The sequence below is a fragment of the Nicotiana tomentosiformis genome, chromosome 2 (genome assembly GCF_000390325.3).
Source record: "Nicotiana tomentosiformis chromosome 2, ASM39032v3, whole genome shotgun sequence".
In the NCBI taxonomy this organism is placed as follows: Eukaryota; Viridiplantae; Streptophyta; class Magnoliopsida; order Solanales; family Solanaceae; genus Nicotiana; species Nicotiana tomentosiformis.
Window position 1 is genome coordinate 89,556,392 of NC_090813.1, and position 17,397 is coordinate 89,573,788.

Sequence of the window (17,397 nt, forward strand, 5' to 3'; positions counted from 1 at the left end):
CTAAGGGATGAAGAGACCATCTTTGTTTCCATACGGAAATAGAGCTTTTTTGTTTTGTTTTTTCTAGAGACCTGAGGAAATGTTTGTGATGCCTTCTTGTGATATTGTTCCCTTAAATTCGAGCAACTGTATATGCCATCTATTGTAATTTTTTAAATCTTTTTTGTTATTATCTAAACAATTTATTTACTAGCTTGAGGAAATTCTATGATGCTTTTTCATGATATATCAATTAATTACTTATGTAACTAACATTCAGAAGATCCATGTACATGATTAATTTAGAGAATACCTCATGGTGATTTTGACCGCACAATTAAACATAAGAATCTCCCACACTCAAGTATTTAGGCCATTTAATAAAAATCTTGATCACATTTCATGTAAAGAATCAAATTTTGTGTGTGCATTTATTACCAATATGCATTAACAACAATCACATATAAATAGGAGGCAAGGGTGAGAAGACTTACGTTACATATTTCTCTCTCAATAAAATAGGTGTTAGCTTCCCTTTCCAATAGGCTACTTATTTGAATTTGTTTTTCTATTTTAATTTTTTCAGATGTATTTTTTCCGAATACATTTGATTTTTTTTTATTTGCATGTTTATCTAAGATATTTTCTAATATTTTGTACTATAAATTTTTTTACTTTTTTTATTTCAACCAAATTTACAAAATAAAATATTTTAACGCGCGAAGCGCGGATCAATTAATTAGTATATTTATAAAAGTGGGAGAATACATGCTGACATGGAACCTCTATTTGTTTAGGATTCATATTTATCTTTTTTGTGCATTTTTTACTTATTTTCCTCACAGTTACATTTATTTGTTCTGTACAAAATAATTGAAAAGCCGTTTCTTTTTATTTTTAACAGATGTCTCTTGAATCAATCGTGTTAGCACCAGTTTCCCCCCTACCGACTAAACCAAACGTCTCCATCTCTTCTTCTTTCTTCATTCATGCCAATCTGAAACAATCAATCTCCATGTAACGTTTCTCTCAGCTTATCTAATTGCTCTATCGGGCAAGTCCCTAATTCTCTTATTATTCAAGTTTTTTTCTAATTTATTATTCAAGCGTTTTTCCTAATTTACTCGTACATTTCGCTCTTTCATCATTGATCATTCAATTTTGTGTTAGCATATTGCCTAAACCGATGAATTTAGAATATCTAAAAGCGGCAAAATTGGTTTGTTCTACTAATGGCGGTGAGAACCGAAGATGAATATGTAGTTGGATATGGTATCCAAAATCTAAAGATCCTTAAAGTTTTTGGGACTTCATTATACTCTGATGAATTCATGTGTTGGTTTTATGAAAATCGAACATTTCAATATTCAACCAATTGTTTGAACCAAAACCTTCTGATTCGTTTTAGGACTCCACAATAACGAAAATTGTAATGTCTTGAATTCATGTGTTATGTTAATATCATGTCAATTCATTACCTTTTTCGTGAAATACAGAGCTAGTTTAGTGTTTTTAAACAGTCCCATTATCCTAACCTTTTTTTGGTATTCCATTTTGCCAGACTTTTAAAATTCCATCGACGCATTGATAACTGTTGTAGTAGTATTAGTTTCATCGCCCGCTCTTGTAGATTTCTTGCTTATACTTATTATATGTTGGAATTGATTCATGCTTACATGTGATTCAAGGTTTTATTATTCTATTCATGTTGAATGAAATTGAGGGTGATTACTGAGATTGAGGAAAATTTATTATCCATCGCCGAGCCTAAGGTAGCATGGACACTTATTGGAAGCTGACAAATATTATTGGCTAGAATTTTATTTGAAAGTGTTCTTTTTACTCTATAATGTATTGAGTCTGGGTTGCTGTGGACCGATAATTTTAAAAATTCTTACTTTTTATTTCCAAAAAGAATACCACATAGACCGAGTTGTGATTTCTATGTAAAACATTTTTCCATCTCTTGTAATTGAGTAAGCCTATGATAGTTCTGGTCTAATCATGATATAAGCTTACATTAACTGGAAATTCCAGTTAGGTTTGCTCAAGATTTATGTGATGGAAGTTGTAGTTGTTATTGCAGTTATATGGATGAATGTGCCAGAGCGCAAAAGCACCTATATTCACTCTTGTTGTAATAATGCAAAAGTAACATAGTATTCGGGTGGACCGTGAGAAATCTGAGTTAGTGAACTATTTCTCATTTCATGGTAATTAATCTTACTTTAATTTCTGTTCCTAAATTTTTCCTTATTGTTTTAGTAATTGATTGATCTTCCCTCGCTTATTGTGAATTTAGCGTGTTTCTTTTTTGTGGTAGTAACTACTTTGTCCTGAGGCAGCACTCCTATACAACATTGTATTGTTGGTTATGTTCAATGTTTAAATAATTGCCTCTGTATCCCTTACTGCAATTTCTGTGAAACTAACTATACATGGAGATTCTTTTTTTTATTTGTTCATGTATAAGAGTAAATTGTCAAAGGACAGATATGCGAATATGTGGTTCAAGAAAAATTTCAGGAAAAAAAAAATTAATCCATTGAAACAGTAGATAGAAATGTTGATGGTCCTAAAGAGCATCCAAGAAAGGAAAAACTAAATGCAGAAAATACAGTAGCACAATCTCCTTTCAGAGGCACTAAAGATAGTCTGCACCCCAACGTGTCCTACCATCCAATGAGCCAATTATACGCAAGGGTAAGGATGATGCTATATTTTTAGGAATGCTTTGACATTTGAAAAAAGCTTTTGAATTAGATAAACTTGGTAACAGAGATTGAAATTCATTAAGATGTCGAGAGTCTTGCCTTTCCAACACGATATATAATGTCACGAACCAATTTCACCTATAGGTCGTGATGGCGCCCAACACTATAGCTAGACAAGCCAACTAATAAATTAAACATATAGTGATAAAATTTAAATCCAAAAAAAATAATAAGACACCAAATTCTACCAATGTGTGTGCCAAGACCTGGTGTCAAAAGTGTATGAGCATTTAGTAGATTATACAAAACTCCAAATACTGTCTGAAATGAAAATAGACAGAATTAAAAATACAAGAAGAGGCATTGGTAGCTGCAGGACGGCTCAGAAAGGCAGCTCACAACTACGCCCCTGGATAACGAAGATGTGCGATGATAGGTCCTCCACTAGTATCTGTCTCAGATCCTGTACAAAAAGTGCAGCAAGTATAGCATGAGTACGTAAACAACGTGTACCCAATAAGTACCAAGTCTAATCTCAAAGTAGTAGAGACAAGATGACCGACTTTGACACTTACTAAGGGTCAACAATAATAAATAAAATAAATTAAAATTATTCAAATCAACATGATTCACAGAGTTAACAATAATTTTATTCAATTAGCAGAAATAATAAAAATCCTTCAAATGCAACAATTTCCAATCTATTAATTAAATCCTTCAATTTCAATAACATTTTCAATTTATCAAATAGCTTTACAAGCTGCAACTCAATTTCAATAAATTTTCAATTTATCAAATAGTTTTACAAGCTGCAATAAACTGTCCAAGTATCGTGTAGTTATTATTATTATTAAGCATGATTTATGCCGAGGTCGTACGACCCGATACAGAGTGTCGTGTACACTGCCGAGGGACGTGCGGCACGATCCATAGATGCATCTATCCTGCCGAGACGTTCGGCCCGCTCCACAAGAAAGGAGGACATTTTCTTATGTACCTCCGGAAAGAGAGTATGTTTATTATAAGATCAATTCGAGAGGATAAACAATTTCTCTTAACAATTAATTAATTTAAACAGTAAATCAAGCATATGATATTTCCATCCTTTAATATCTTTATCTAACAATTTACAATATATATATATATATATATATAATTTACACAAGTAATTCATGCTTTGAGTCCTAAACTACCCAGACTTTAGCATTATTAGTAGCTACTCACGGACTCTCGTCACCTCGTGCGTACTTAGCCCCCACAATTAGCAACAATTATTACTTTAATTACCTATGGGATAATTTTTCCCTCACAAAATTAGACAAGAGACTTACCTCGTCTTGCTCCAATTTAATCCATTAGTAGGCCTTTTTCTCGATTATCCAACTTTGATTGGCTCGAATCTAACCAAAAATAATTCGATACAATCACTAAAATTTATAGGAATCAATTCTATAAGAAAATACTACATTTTCAATAAAAATTTCGAAATTAATTAAAATTTTGTCCGTGGGGCTCACGTCTCGAAAACCGGCAAAAGTTACGAAATTCGATAACACATTCAATTACGAGTCTAACCATACCAGTTTCACTCAAATCCGACTCCGAATCGATACCGAAATCTCAAAAATTTATTTCTATGAGATTTCTAAAAATTTCCCATATTTCAACTTCAAAACACTAATTAAATAGTGAAAGCAATGATATATTTGTATATATAGACCAAATCCGAGTTAAAAATACTTACTCCAATGTTTTTCCTTGAAAATCTGACAAAAGTCGCCTCTGCTCAAGCTCAAGTTCGTCAAAAATATCAAATGGGACGAAATTCCCTCCTTTATAGATCTGCCGAGGCAGCCTTCGGAACTGGGCTTCGATCGTGGCTTCAATCATGGCCCTCGAGCCCAGGCCTCGATCATGGCATCGAGGCTGGGCCTCGGTCATGGCCTCGATTATGGCATCGAGGCTGGGCCTTCGATCATAGCCTCGATCATGGCATCGAGCTTGAGCCTTCGATCATGGCATCGAGCCTGAGCCTTCGATCATGGCCCTCGAGCTGGGCTCGATATATGGGCTTGATCCTGAGCCTCATCTCTGGATTCGACCCTGACCGTCGACCCTGGGCTCGATATCTGGGCTCGATCTTGGTCTCGATCACAACCTAGAATATTCAGCAGAAGAGAAAAATTATAGCTGCTTTTTAAGTTTAATTTTTGATCCGTTAACCATCCGAAATTCAACCGAGGCCATCGGGACCTCAACCAAATATACCGACAAGTCCTAAAATATCATACGAACTTATTTGAAATCTCAAATCACATAAAACGACGCTAAAATCACGAATCATGCTCCAATTCAAGCTTAATGAAACTTAGAATTTTCAACATCTACATTCAATGCCAAAACCTATCAAATCAAGTTCGATTGACCTCAAATTTGCACATAAGTCATAAATGACATAACAGAGCTATACAAATTTTCAGAACTGCATTCCGACTCCGGTATCAAAAAGTCAACTCCCCGGTCAAACTTTCAAACTTAAATTCTTGTTTTACCCATTTCAAGCCTAATTTCACTACGGACTTCCAAATTAAATTCCGATCATGCTCCTAAGTCCAAAATCACCATACGGAGCTGTTGGAATCATCAAAATTTTATTCCGGGGTCGTTTGCACATAATTTGACATCCGATCACTATTTGAACTTAAACTTTTAATTTTTTTTTATCAGAATTCTATATCTCGGGCTAGGGACGTCGGAATTTGATTTCGGGCATACGTCTATGTTTCAAATCACGATACGGACCTACCGGCATTGTCAAAATACTGATCCGAGTCTGTTTGCTCGAAATGTTGACCAAAGTCAACCCAGTTGAGTTTTAAAGCTCTAATTTTTCACATAAAGAATTTCTGAAAAAATTTTACGGACTGCGCACGCAAGTCGATAAATAATAAGTAGTGCTTTTCGAGGTCTTAGAACACAGAATTAATTATTAAATTTAAAGATGACATTTTGGGTCATCACATTCTCCACCTCTAAAACAAATATTCGTCTTCGAACGGATTTAGAATTATACTTGAAGTGCTAAATAAGTGTAGATATCTGCTCCGCATGTTTTCCTCGGCCTCCCAAGTCTCTTCCTCGACTGGTTGGCCCGCCCCTCCACTGGTCTTTTACTACAGAAATCCTCTTGGACCTCAACTGGCGAACCTGTTTATCAACAATGGCAACTGGCTCCTCTTCATAACCCAAGCTATTAACTAGCTGAACTGTGCTAAAGTCTAACACATGTGATAGGTCGGCATGATACTTCCGGAGCATAGATACATAGAAAACTGGTTGAATTCCCGATAGGTTATGAGGCAATGCAAGCTCATAAGCAACCTTCCCAACTCGTCTCAACACCTCAAATGGGCCTATAAACCTTGGGCTCAACTTGCCCTTCTTCCCGAATCTCATGATTCCCTTCATCGGTGAAACCTTCAAGAGAACTTTTTAACCCATTATAAATGATAAATCTCGCACTTTCTAATCTCCATAACTCTTCTGTCTGGACTGTACTGTACGAAGTCGCTCCTGAATCAACTTTACCTTTTCCAAGGCATCTTTCACCAAATCAGTACCATATAATTTAGCCTCACCGGGCTCAAACCATCCGATGGGCGAACGGTATCGCCGACCATATAAAGCCTCAAATGGAGCCATCTCGATGCTGGATTGGTAACTATTATTATAACGAACTCGGCCAAAGGCAAGAAATGATCCCACTGACCTCCAAAGTCAATCACACATGCCCTGAGCATATCCTCCAAAATTTAAATTGTCCGCTCAGACTGCCCGTCAGTCTGCGGATGAAAGGCTGTGCTGAGCTCTACACGGGTCCCCAACTCACTCTGTACTGCTCTCCAGAAATATGAAGTAAACTGAGGACCTCTATCTGATATGATAGAAATTGGAACACCGTGTAACCGAACTATCTCCTGAATATAAATTTGGGCCAACCTCTCTGAAGTATACGTAGTCACAACCGGAATGAAATGTGCCGACTTCGTCAACCTGTCAACAATGACCCAAACTGTATCAAACTTCCGCAAGGTCCGCGGAAACCCAACTACAAAGTCCATAGTGATGTGTTCCCATTTCCACTCCGGTATAGTCATCTGCTGAAGTAGGCCACCTGGCCTCTGGTGCTCATATTTAACTTGCTGACAATTAAGACACCTAGCTATATGCTCAACAATGTCCTTTTTCATTCGTCGCCACCAATAATGCTGCCTCAGGTCACGATACATCTTCGTAGCACCTGGATGAATAGAATACCGAGAACTGTGTGCCTCCTCTAGGATCTTTTTCCTCAGTCCATCCACATTAGGGACACATAGACGATCCTGGAGTCGCAGAACGGCATCCGCTCCAATAGTAATTTCCTTGGCACCACCCCGTAGTACCGTTTCTCGAAGAACCATTAAGTGTGGATCATCATACTGGCGAGCCTTGATCTGTTCAAATAGTGAAGACTGAGCTACAACACATGCAAGAACTCGGCTGGCTCTGAAATATCCAGCCGCACAAGTCTGTTGGCCAAGGATTGAATATCTGAAGCCAATGGCCTCTCCTCTGCTGAAATGAAAGCCGCACTACCCATACTCTCCGCCTTTCTAATCAAGGCATCTGCAACTATATTTGCTTTGCCCGGATGATACAGGATAGTAATATCATAATCTTTCAGTAATTCCGGCCATCTGAGCTGCCTCAAATTTAGGTCCCTCTGCTTGAACAAATGCTGCAAACTGCGATGATCAGTGTAAACTTTACAAGACACCCCATAAAGATAATGCTTCCAAATCTTAAGAGCGTGAAGAATCGCAACTAATTCCAAATTATGTACCGGATAATTCTTCTCGTAGGGCTTCAGCTGTCGTGAAGCATATGCAATAACTCGCCCTTCCTGTATCAATACACAACCCAAGCCAACGCATGAAGCGTCGCAATACACTGTATACATCATTGAACCGGAAGGCAACACTAACACTGGCGCTGTAGTCAATGCTGTCTTGAGCTTCTGAAAGCTCACCTCACAATCATCGGACCATCGGAACGGAGCACCCTTCTGGGTTAATTTGGTTAAAGGTGCTGCAATAGACGAAAAACCTTCCACGAACCGACGATAATAACCTACTAAACCAAGAAAACTCATGATCTCAGTCGCCGAAATGGGACGATGCCAATTTTGAACTACCTCAATCTTTTTGGGATCAACTTTAATGCCCTCACGCAATACAATATGCCCCAAAAATGCTACATACTCAAGCCACAACTCACATTTAGAGAACTTAGCATATAGTTTTTGTTCCCGTAGCATCTGAAGCACTACTCTCATATGCTGCTCATGCTCCTCCTTACTTCGCTAGTAGATCAAAATATCATCAATGAAGACAATGACAAACGAATCAATATATGGCATGAATACCATGTTCATCAAATCCATAAATGCTTCTGGGGCGTTAGTTAAACCGAAGGACATCACCATAAGCTTATAATGACCATATCTAGTCCGAAAAGCAGTCTTCGGAACATCCGAATCCCGAATCTTCAATTGATGGTACCCCGACCTCAAGTCAATCTTAGAGAACACCTTAGCACCCTGCAACTGGTCAAATAGATCATCAATACGCGGCAATGGGTACTTGTTCTTAATAGTGACTTTGTTCAATTGGCGATAATCAATACACATCCGCATTGTTCCATCCTTCTTTTTCACAAATAATACCGGTGCACCCCAAGGCGATACACTCGGTCTGACGAACCCTTTGGCTTCAAGTTGTTCTTTCAATTCTTTCGGAGCCATGCGATACAGTGGGATAGATATAGGCTGAGTATCTGGAGCCAAATCAATACATAAATCAATATCACGATCAGGTGGCATACCTGGAAGATCTGAAGGAAATACATCGGAGAACTCCCGAACTACAGGCACTGAATTAATAGCCGGATTCTCTGCAGTAGTATCCCAAACATAGGCTAGATAAGCCAAACAACTCTTCTCAACCATGTGTTGAGCCTTTATAAAAGAAATAACTCGATTAAATGAACTAACATACGAACCCTTCCACTCTAGCTTAGGCAATGCTGGAATAGCGTAACAGTCTTGGCATGACAATCTAGAATAACATGATATGGAGATAACCAGTCCATGCCCAGAATAATTTCAAAATCGGTCATCTCAAGCAATAAGAGATCTGCTCTAGTTTCATAACCACAGAATGTAATAATACAGGACCGGTAGATTCGGTTCACTACAACAGAATCGCCCACATGAGTGGACACATAAATAGGAGTACGCAAGGACTCACGAGAAATACCCAGGAATGGAGCAAATAGAGATGACACATATGAATACGTAGATCCTGGATCAAATAATACTGAGGCATCTTTGCCGCAAACAGAAATAATACCTGTAATCACAATATTTGAGGCCTTTGCATCTGGTCTGGCCTGAAATGTATAGAACCGAGCTGGAGCGCCAACTGGCTAGCCTCCACCTGGCTGGCCTCCACCTCTAGGACGGCCTCTACCCACCTGTTCTCCACCTCTCGGTGGTCGGATAACTGGTGGGGCAACTGGTTCAGTATTCAAAGGTTGCTGACCCTATTACACTAGCTTAACCCGAAGCTTGGGGCAAAATCTCTGTATGTGACTGGGATCCCCGCACTCATAACAACTCTTCGGTGCGATGGGTTGCTGACTAAGAGTCTGGCTCTGGGGAACTGAATACCCACTGGGAGGACCCTGAATAGTTGGTGAGCGATAAGAACTCTCTGGTATAACACTGAAATAAGGTCGCACTAGAGCACCCCGAGGAGGCGGTGGTGCTGGATATGGGGGCCTGCTGGACTGCCCTCTCATGAACTGACCTCTGCCCCCAGACGAGCACATCTGAACTCTCCAGAATACCTGAACCGCTTATCTCTCATAACCTGCTCTCGGCTCCGCTGACGTTCACCCTAAATCCTGCGGGCTATCTCCACGACTAGCTCGTAAGAAGTACCCATCTTAACCTCTCGAGCCATAGTGGCCTGATTGCCAGTATGTAAACCCGCAACAAACCTCCGCACTTTCTCTGCCTCAGTATGGAGTATCATAAGTGCATGGCAACATAACTCAGAAAACCTCGCCTCATAATCGGTTACTGACATCTGACCCTGCTGGAGCTGCTCAAACTGAAACCTCAACTCTTCCCTCTGGGAGGGTGGAATATACCTGTCCAGGAAGATACGGGTAAACCTGTCCCAAGTTATGGGAGAAGAATCTGCTGGTCTGCCAAGAACATAAGACTGCCACCATCTACAGGCTCTGCCCTCTAGCTAAAAAGTAGCAAAGTCTACCCCATGAGACTCCAATATCCTCATGTTGTACAGTCTATCTTTGCACCGATCAATGAAATCCTGGGATCCTCATGTCGCTCACCCCCAAAAACAAGAGGATGTAGTCTAGTCCATCTGTCCAATAGCTTCTGCGGATCAACGGCTACAGCTTGCCTGGGCTCAGGTGTAGCTACTGCCATTAGTTGGGCTCCACCCACGGGTAGTGCATCCTGGGTCTGATATACAGCAGCTGCCTGTCCATGAGCCTGTGCGGTAGGGGTCTGTGATCCCCCGCCCGCCTGAGATGTGGTTGGGACTGCCGAAAATAAACCGGCCTGAGTCATATTGTCCATGAACCGCAGCATACGACCCGTGACATCTTGAAATCCCAGTGCAGATGTGAAATCCACAAGAGCTGGCTCTGCCACAGGCACCTCATCCTGTTCCTCAACAATGGGGTTCTCTGCTGGACCCACTGGCGGCATAACTAGAACAGTCCTGGGACGTCCTCGCCCTCTACCACGGGCTGGAGCCCTCCCTCGGCCTCTAGCAACTGGGGGAGCAGCTCTTCCCTGATCTGGAACCTCATTAGAGCGCGTTCTCACCATCTGTGAGAGAATAAAAGAAGGATATTTAGTACTACATTAATTTCACGATAGAATATGAAGAAAGGTAGTTTCCTAACACCCTATAGCCTCTCGAAGTTAAGTACAGATGTCTCCGTACCGATCCGCAAGACTCTATTAGGTCTGTTCATAACTTGTGAGACCAATGTGAACCTAGGGCTCTGATACCATGTGGTCACGATCCAATTTTACCTATAGGTCGTGATGGCGCCCAACATTATAGCTAGGCAAGTCAACTAATAAATTAAACATATAGCGATAAATTTTAAATCCAAGAAAAATAATAAGACACCAAATTCTATCAATGTGTGTGCCAAGACCTGGTGTCACAAGTGTATAAACATCTAGTAGATTAGACAAAACTCCAAATACTGTCTGAAATAAAAATAGACAGAATTAAAAAATACAAGAAGAGGCACTGGTAGCTGCAGGATGGCTCAGAAAGGCAACTCACCACTATGCCCCTGGATAACGAGGATGTGCGATGATAGGTCCTCCACTAGTATCTGTCTCAGATCCTGCACCAAAAGTGCAGCAAGTGTAGCATGAGTATGTAAACAACGTGTGCCCAGTAAGTATCAAGCCTAATCTCGAAGTGGTAGAGACGAGATGACCGACTTTGACACTCACCAAGGGTCAACAATAATAAATAGAATAAATTAAAATTATTCAAATAGCATGATTCACAGAGTTAACAATAATTTTATAAAACTAGCAGAAATAATAAAAATCCTTCAAATGCAACAATTTCCAATCTATTAATTAAATCCTTCAATTTCAATAACATTTCCAATTTATCAAATAACTTTACAAGCTGCAATTCAATTTCAATAAATTTTCAATTTATCAAATAGCTTTACAAGCTGCAATAAACTGTCCAAGTATCGTGTAGTTATTATTATTATTAAGCACGATTTCTGCCGAGGTCGTACGGCCCAATCCAGAGTGTCGTGTACATTGCCGAAGGACATGCGGCACAATCCATAGATGCATCTATCCTGCCGAGGCGTTCGGCCCGCTCCGCAAGAAAGGAGGACATTTTCTTATGTACCTCCGGAAAGAGAGTATGTTTATTATAAAATCAATTCGAGAGGATGAACAATTTCTCTTAACAATTAATTAATTTAAACAGAAAATCAAGCATATGATATTTTCATCCTTTAATATCTTTATCTAACATAAATCAAGCATATGGTATATATATCAAATATAATTAATTAAACAAAGAACACAATTTACACAAGTAATTCATGCTTTGAGTCCTAAACTACCCGGTCTTTAGCATTAATAGTAGCTACGCACTGACTCTCGACACCTCGTGCGTACGTAGCCCCCACAATTAGCAACAATTATTACTTTAATTACCTATGGAGTAATTTTTCCCTCACAAGATTAGACAAGAGACTTACCTCGTCTTGCTCCAATTTAATCCACTAGTAGGCCTTTTCCTCGATTATCCAACTTTGATTGGATCGAATCTAACCAAAAATAATTCGATACAATCACTAAAATTTATAGGAATCAATTCTACAAGAAAATACTACATTTTCAATAAAAATTCCGAAATTAATTAAAAATTTGTCAGTGGGGCCCACGTATCGGAATCCAGCGAAAGTTATGAAATCCGATAACTCATTCAATTACGAGTCCAACCATACTAGTTTCACTCAAATCCGACTTCGAATCGATACCGAAATCTCAAAAATTCGTTTCTATGAGATTTCTAAAAATTTCCCAAATTTCAATCTCAAAACACTAATTAAATGGTAAAAATAATAATATATTTGTGTATATAGACCAAATCCGAGTTAGAATCACTTACCCCAATATCTTTTCTTGAAAATCAAACAAAAGTCGCCTCTAATCAAGCTCAAGTTCGTCAAAAATAGCAAATGGGACGAAATTCCCTCATTTATAGATCTGCCCAGGCAGCCTTCGGAACTGGGATTATCATGGCCTCGATCATGGCATCGAGGTTGCGCCTCGATCATGGCCTCGATCATGGCATCGAGGCCGAGCCTTCGATCATGGCCTCGATCATGGCATCGAGCCTGAGCCTTCGATCATCGCCTCGATCATGGCATCTAGTCTGAGCTTTCGATCATGACCCTCGAGCTGGGCTCGATATGTGGGCTCGATCCTGAGCCTCGTCCCTGGCCGTCGACCCTGGGCTCGATCTTGGGCTCGATCATAGCCCAGAATATTCAGTAGAAGAGAAAAATTACAGCAGCGTTTTAAGTCTAATTTTTGATCCGTTAACCATCTGAAATTCACCCGAGCCCTCGGGACCTCAACCAAATATATCAACAAGTCCTAAAATATCATACGAACTTATTTGAGACCTCAAATCACATAAAACGACGCTAAAATCACGAATCATGCTCCAATTCAAGCTTAATGAAACTTAAAATTTCCAACTTCTACATTCGATGTCGAAACCTATCAAATCAAGTCCGATTGACCTCAAATTTTGCACACAAGTCCTAAATGACATAACGGAGTTATAAAAATTTTCAGAACTGGATTCCGACTCCAGTATCAAAAGGTCAACTCCCCGGTCAAAATTCCAAACTTAAATTCTTGTTTTAGCTATTTAAGCCTAATTTCACTACGGACTTTCAAATAAAATTCTGATCATGCTCCTAAGTCCAAAATCACCATACGGAGCTGTTGAAATCATCAAAATTCTATTCCGGGGTCGTTTGCACATAATTCGATATCCGGTCACTATTTGAACTTAAACTTTTAATTTTTTTCATCAGAATTCCATATCTCGGGCTAGGAACCTCGGAATTTAATTCTGGGCATACGTCCAAGTCCTAAATCACGATACGGACATACGAAACTATCAAAATACTGATCCGAGTCCGTTTGCTCAAAATGTTGACCAAAGTCAACTCAGTTGAGTTTTAAAACTCTAATTCACATTTTAATTCATTTTTCACATAAAAACTTTGCAAAAATTTTTTATGGACTGCGCACGCAAGTCGAAAAATGATAAATAGTACTTTTTGAGGTCGTAAAATACAAAATTAATTATTAAATTTAAATATGACATTTTGGGTCATCACATATAGGTTTACGACTTTCGGATGTTCGGAATGTATGGGTGATAAATTGTATACTTGGATCGCAAAATAAAGAGCACTACTTTGAGAGTCTCATTTGTAATTCCGCGATAATGAAGTGCTAGAAACAGTTTTGAAGTACAAGCAAAAAATAAGAGGAAAGATTCAAGTCCACTATTGCAACCTGAGAAATGAGTTTGAGATGAAGAACAAGAAATGTAAAAAAAAATGAGAGTAGAACACAGGAGTTTTATGGATAGTTTGATGATTCAAGAAGAGGAGATTGTCCAAAACTACATTGTAGAACACTATACAAGGTAAGTAAATTAATAGAACCTATTATCTATCCTAGAATTTGAAAATATATATACAATTAATTTAGCAATCTATATATCTAAAAAGCTGGTCTAAGTAAGCCAAAAGCCTCCTTAGATCTTCGCTTTTAATAGAAAGCCCAAAAGTCTCTATCATTTATTCTCTAAATAATCTGCTAAAATATGAAACCAAACTCTAAATTTTATCGGGTTAGGGGAGGGATGGAACGTGTGACGGGAGATAAACTAGAACTGATCATTCTGGTGATTAAGATGGAGACTATTGTGGCATTTAAGGTTAATACTTTGTATTTGATGTTGCATGAGTTGTCTTTTATCTGGTAGAAAAATGGAGAGAGAAAAAAGAAGACCATAACTTAAAGGCTTGAGTCTAACAGAAGTATGTGCATGAATATGTTAGGCCAGACCTCTATGGTGAAAATAATACAAGATTGTTCGCTTACAGGACTGTAAGCTTCTTACTAATCGAATTGGTAGGTTGAATCTTCTCGTTGTTGTCTATATTGTAAGTTTATTAGTCCCAAGATAAGATATTACAGAATCATCATGAAATACTTCTCTCGCTAGCTTGATATTTTAAGTTAAATTTATGATTGTGAAAGTGTAGATATTTATGCTATTTCATCTAACGTCTTCAACAGCAAACCAAGAGAATAATGCTGGAGTATTAATTAGGGTTGTAATATCTTCTTCTTACAGATGCTTTTGTATGTGTTTTTGGTAGTTTTTTAATTTCACGGGAAGATGTCACCTTCCAGACTCTCTGATACAATCAACTTTTTCCCCTTTTTATAAACATGACTCATTGTTATGCGCTTTCCACATCCAGGTGATTAATTGGCTCTTTCATTTTTCACATGATTGTGTGGAAATATATGTAATGAGATGCATCTGACTAACCATGTCCTTCTTTTTCTCCGACCCAGCCGAAGACCACATCTCAAAAGGAAGAAGGGTAATCAAGCAACATAGCATTGCTCTGTTGTCGTGTTTTTTCAACTTATACAGGGTTGACAAAGAAAAGGAAAGCACGATATGCTGAAGCTGCAGATGCATATTAATTGGATTTTCCATCTCATTATAGAATTTCCAAGAAAAAATAAGACTGTCATTTTTGAATATTGACTGTTCTAATTAAGTGGTTCTTCCAGTAATATTGTGATGAATTTTACCACCTTACAAGTGTTGAATAAGAATGCCCAACATGACATGCAAAGGATGGAAGAGTTACTTCCAAGTATTTTCTTATGTTTTTTGATTGAAGATCATTTATATTGCAATCTGCAACTATTGTTGGTCTAACAAAACATTTGAAAGTTTTTTCTCCACACTTCTTTAAGTCAACTTGCCCAAGAGATAGTTAGGTGGTTTAAGAAAACGGAGGAACTCTCTTTGATCATGTTTGGTTCGTATCTCGCATATCTCTATCTTGAATATTCTTGATTCCTACTTGATATTAGATTTTGATTATACCAATAAAGTTTGCATCTTTTGATTATTTTGTTCTTCGCATGCAATATATACCATTTTTACATGGTTTGAGTCTTTGAGATATTGAAATTTTTCGGACTTTTAGTTTTGGCTTTAAAGTCCATTTTTAAGTGATATTTTCAATTTTTTTAAATGTTCTGTTCCGGGAATTAATGAAGCGCATGATTAAGTTTTTTTTCTATTTTTAGGATTTACAAGAAATTAATTTTGACATTCATGATATGAAGAGTTTTGAAAAGGAAATACTTATATTTGTATGCGTGTATATGAAACTTTTATCTATTCTATCTTGATATTGACTAAATTTACAATAGGATCATATCATAAATTCATTATTTTCTACAAGCGCACATAAATTAACTAGTAAATTGAAGAAACAAAGTGCCGCAAATTGCAATTTTCTAATTACATGCTATTCTGCTAATTTTTAGTTGATTTCCTCTTTCCGTTTGCTCTTTATATTTTAACAAAAACACTATTTTACCTTCTTTTTTTTCTACACTGTCAGTTAGATTTTAAAGTGACATGTTGAGTTTCTCACATCGGTTATAGGATTAATATTCGCTTTTGAATTGAATTAGACGCAAGACCCATTTTTTATCATGTCTATGCGAGGTTCATATGATTCTCATTCTCTAACTGGGGGTGTTACATGAACCTCCTTAGACCCTTCTTTTAATGAAACACAGGATTTAATAATCTTGGCAGTCTTTTATGGAAATTTGCCTCGATAATAAAATTAACATAGAAGGTAACAATCCCTGCAATGGATGTCTACCCCAAAAGTGTTAATATTTCTGTGTATAGTATACAAACTTTTTCAGATTTACGGTGGATATTTGCAATGTTCATATTTTCAACTAAAGATTTTGGCAAAAAAAGAAAATTTAAGAAAGACAGGGTCATGTTTCTTTCATTTTTTTCATTTATGATGTGAGAAATTGGTATCAACAGAATAACGGTTGACACGCAGAGAGTAAAAAGAGGTGCAATGAAAGAAGAGAAACTTGTGGAATTGGCACGACGCATATGAGAGCTAAAAGAGCCCAAATCATTGACAGTCACAACTCAACAGAAAGTAGTTTCTTATACTGATGCCCTTTAGAATTCCATTTTCTTGTTGGACATTCTATTACATGGAATGAATCTCATATCAAAGTGTGTATTATTTGAATTCAGCGTGTGAACAGATACCAGGAAAGGAAATACCAAAGTAAATGCAGTAAAACTAACTTGCGTAAATGCAGCAAAACTAACATGTGCCCTTTTTCCCCTTACTGCTATCTATGTCATATAATCCAATTTCTAAGCATCGTCCTCCTCAGCGTTTGAATAGAGACCAGGAAAGAAAATACCAAAGTAAATGTAGAGTAAAACTAACTTGCGCCCTTTTTATCCGTACTGCTTTCTATATGTCATTAGTCCGACTTCTAAGCATTGTCCTCCTCGTTTCCGAGGTCACCATGAGTTTGTTCATTCAAATCAGCAGCATGAGTCTGTTCACTCGGATCAGCAGCATGAGTCTGTTCATTCGGATCAGCAGCATCACTCTCTCTAGTCTCTTCTTGAGGCCCAGCTGAAATGAAAAAGTTCAGATTACACCCTAAAAATTGAATTAATCATATCACCTGAGAAGATAGTTGAATTAGACTACTCCCTAAAAATTATCGCCACTCCCTCAGCAAAATATCTTTACAGTACTAAACGCAAACTTCACAATTGGGAAAAAGATTATCTGAGGAATCATCGCCTCATACAAGCAAAAACATGTTGAAATGCCTAAAATGCGAGTAATTTAGGTTGCAAAACACTTAAAACATCAT

At 38.0% G+C, this 17,397-nt stretch overlaps 1 long non-coding RNA gene across 2 annotated transcripts; it reads left to right on the top strand.

The window, feature by feature from the left end:
* The first annotated feature begins 600 nt into the window (after positions 1-600).
* LOC138906593 (uncharacterized) lies at positions 601-15,299 on the top strand. 2 transcript variants are annotated; one of them, XR_011414066.1, is made up of 3 exons: positions 665-2,192; positions 14,808-14,912; positions 15,010-15,299. It is a non-coding gene; the product is annotated as an uncharacterized lncRNA (long non-coding RNA). The 2 variants fall into 2 exon arrangements; XR_011414067.1 differs by lacking the exon at positions 14,808-14,912 and having other exon boundaries at positions 601-2,192.
* Positions 15,300-17,397: the final 2,098 nt, after the last annotated feature.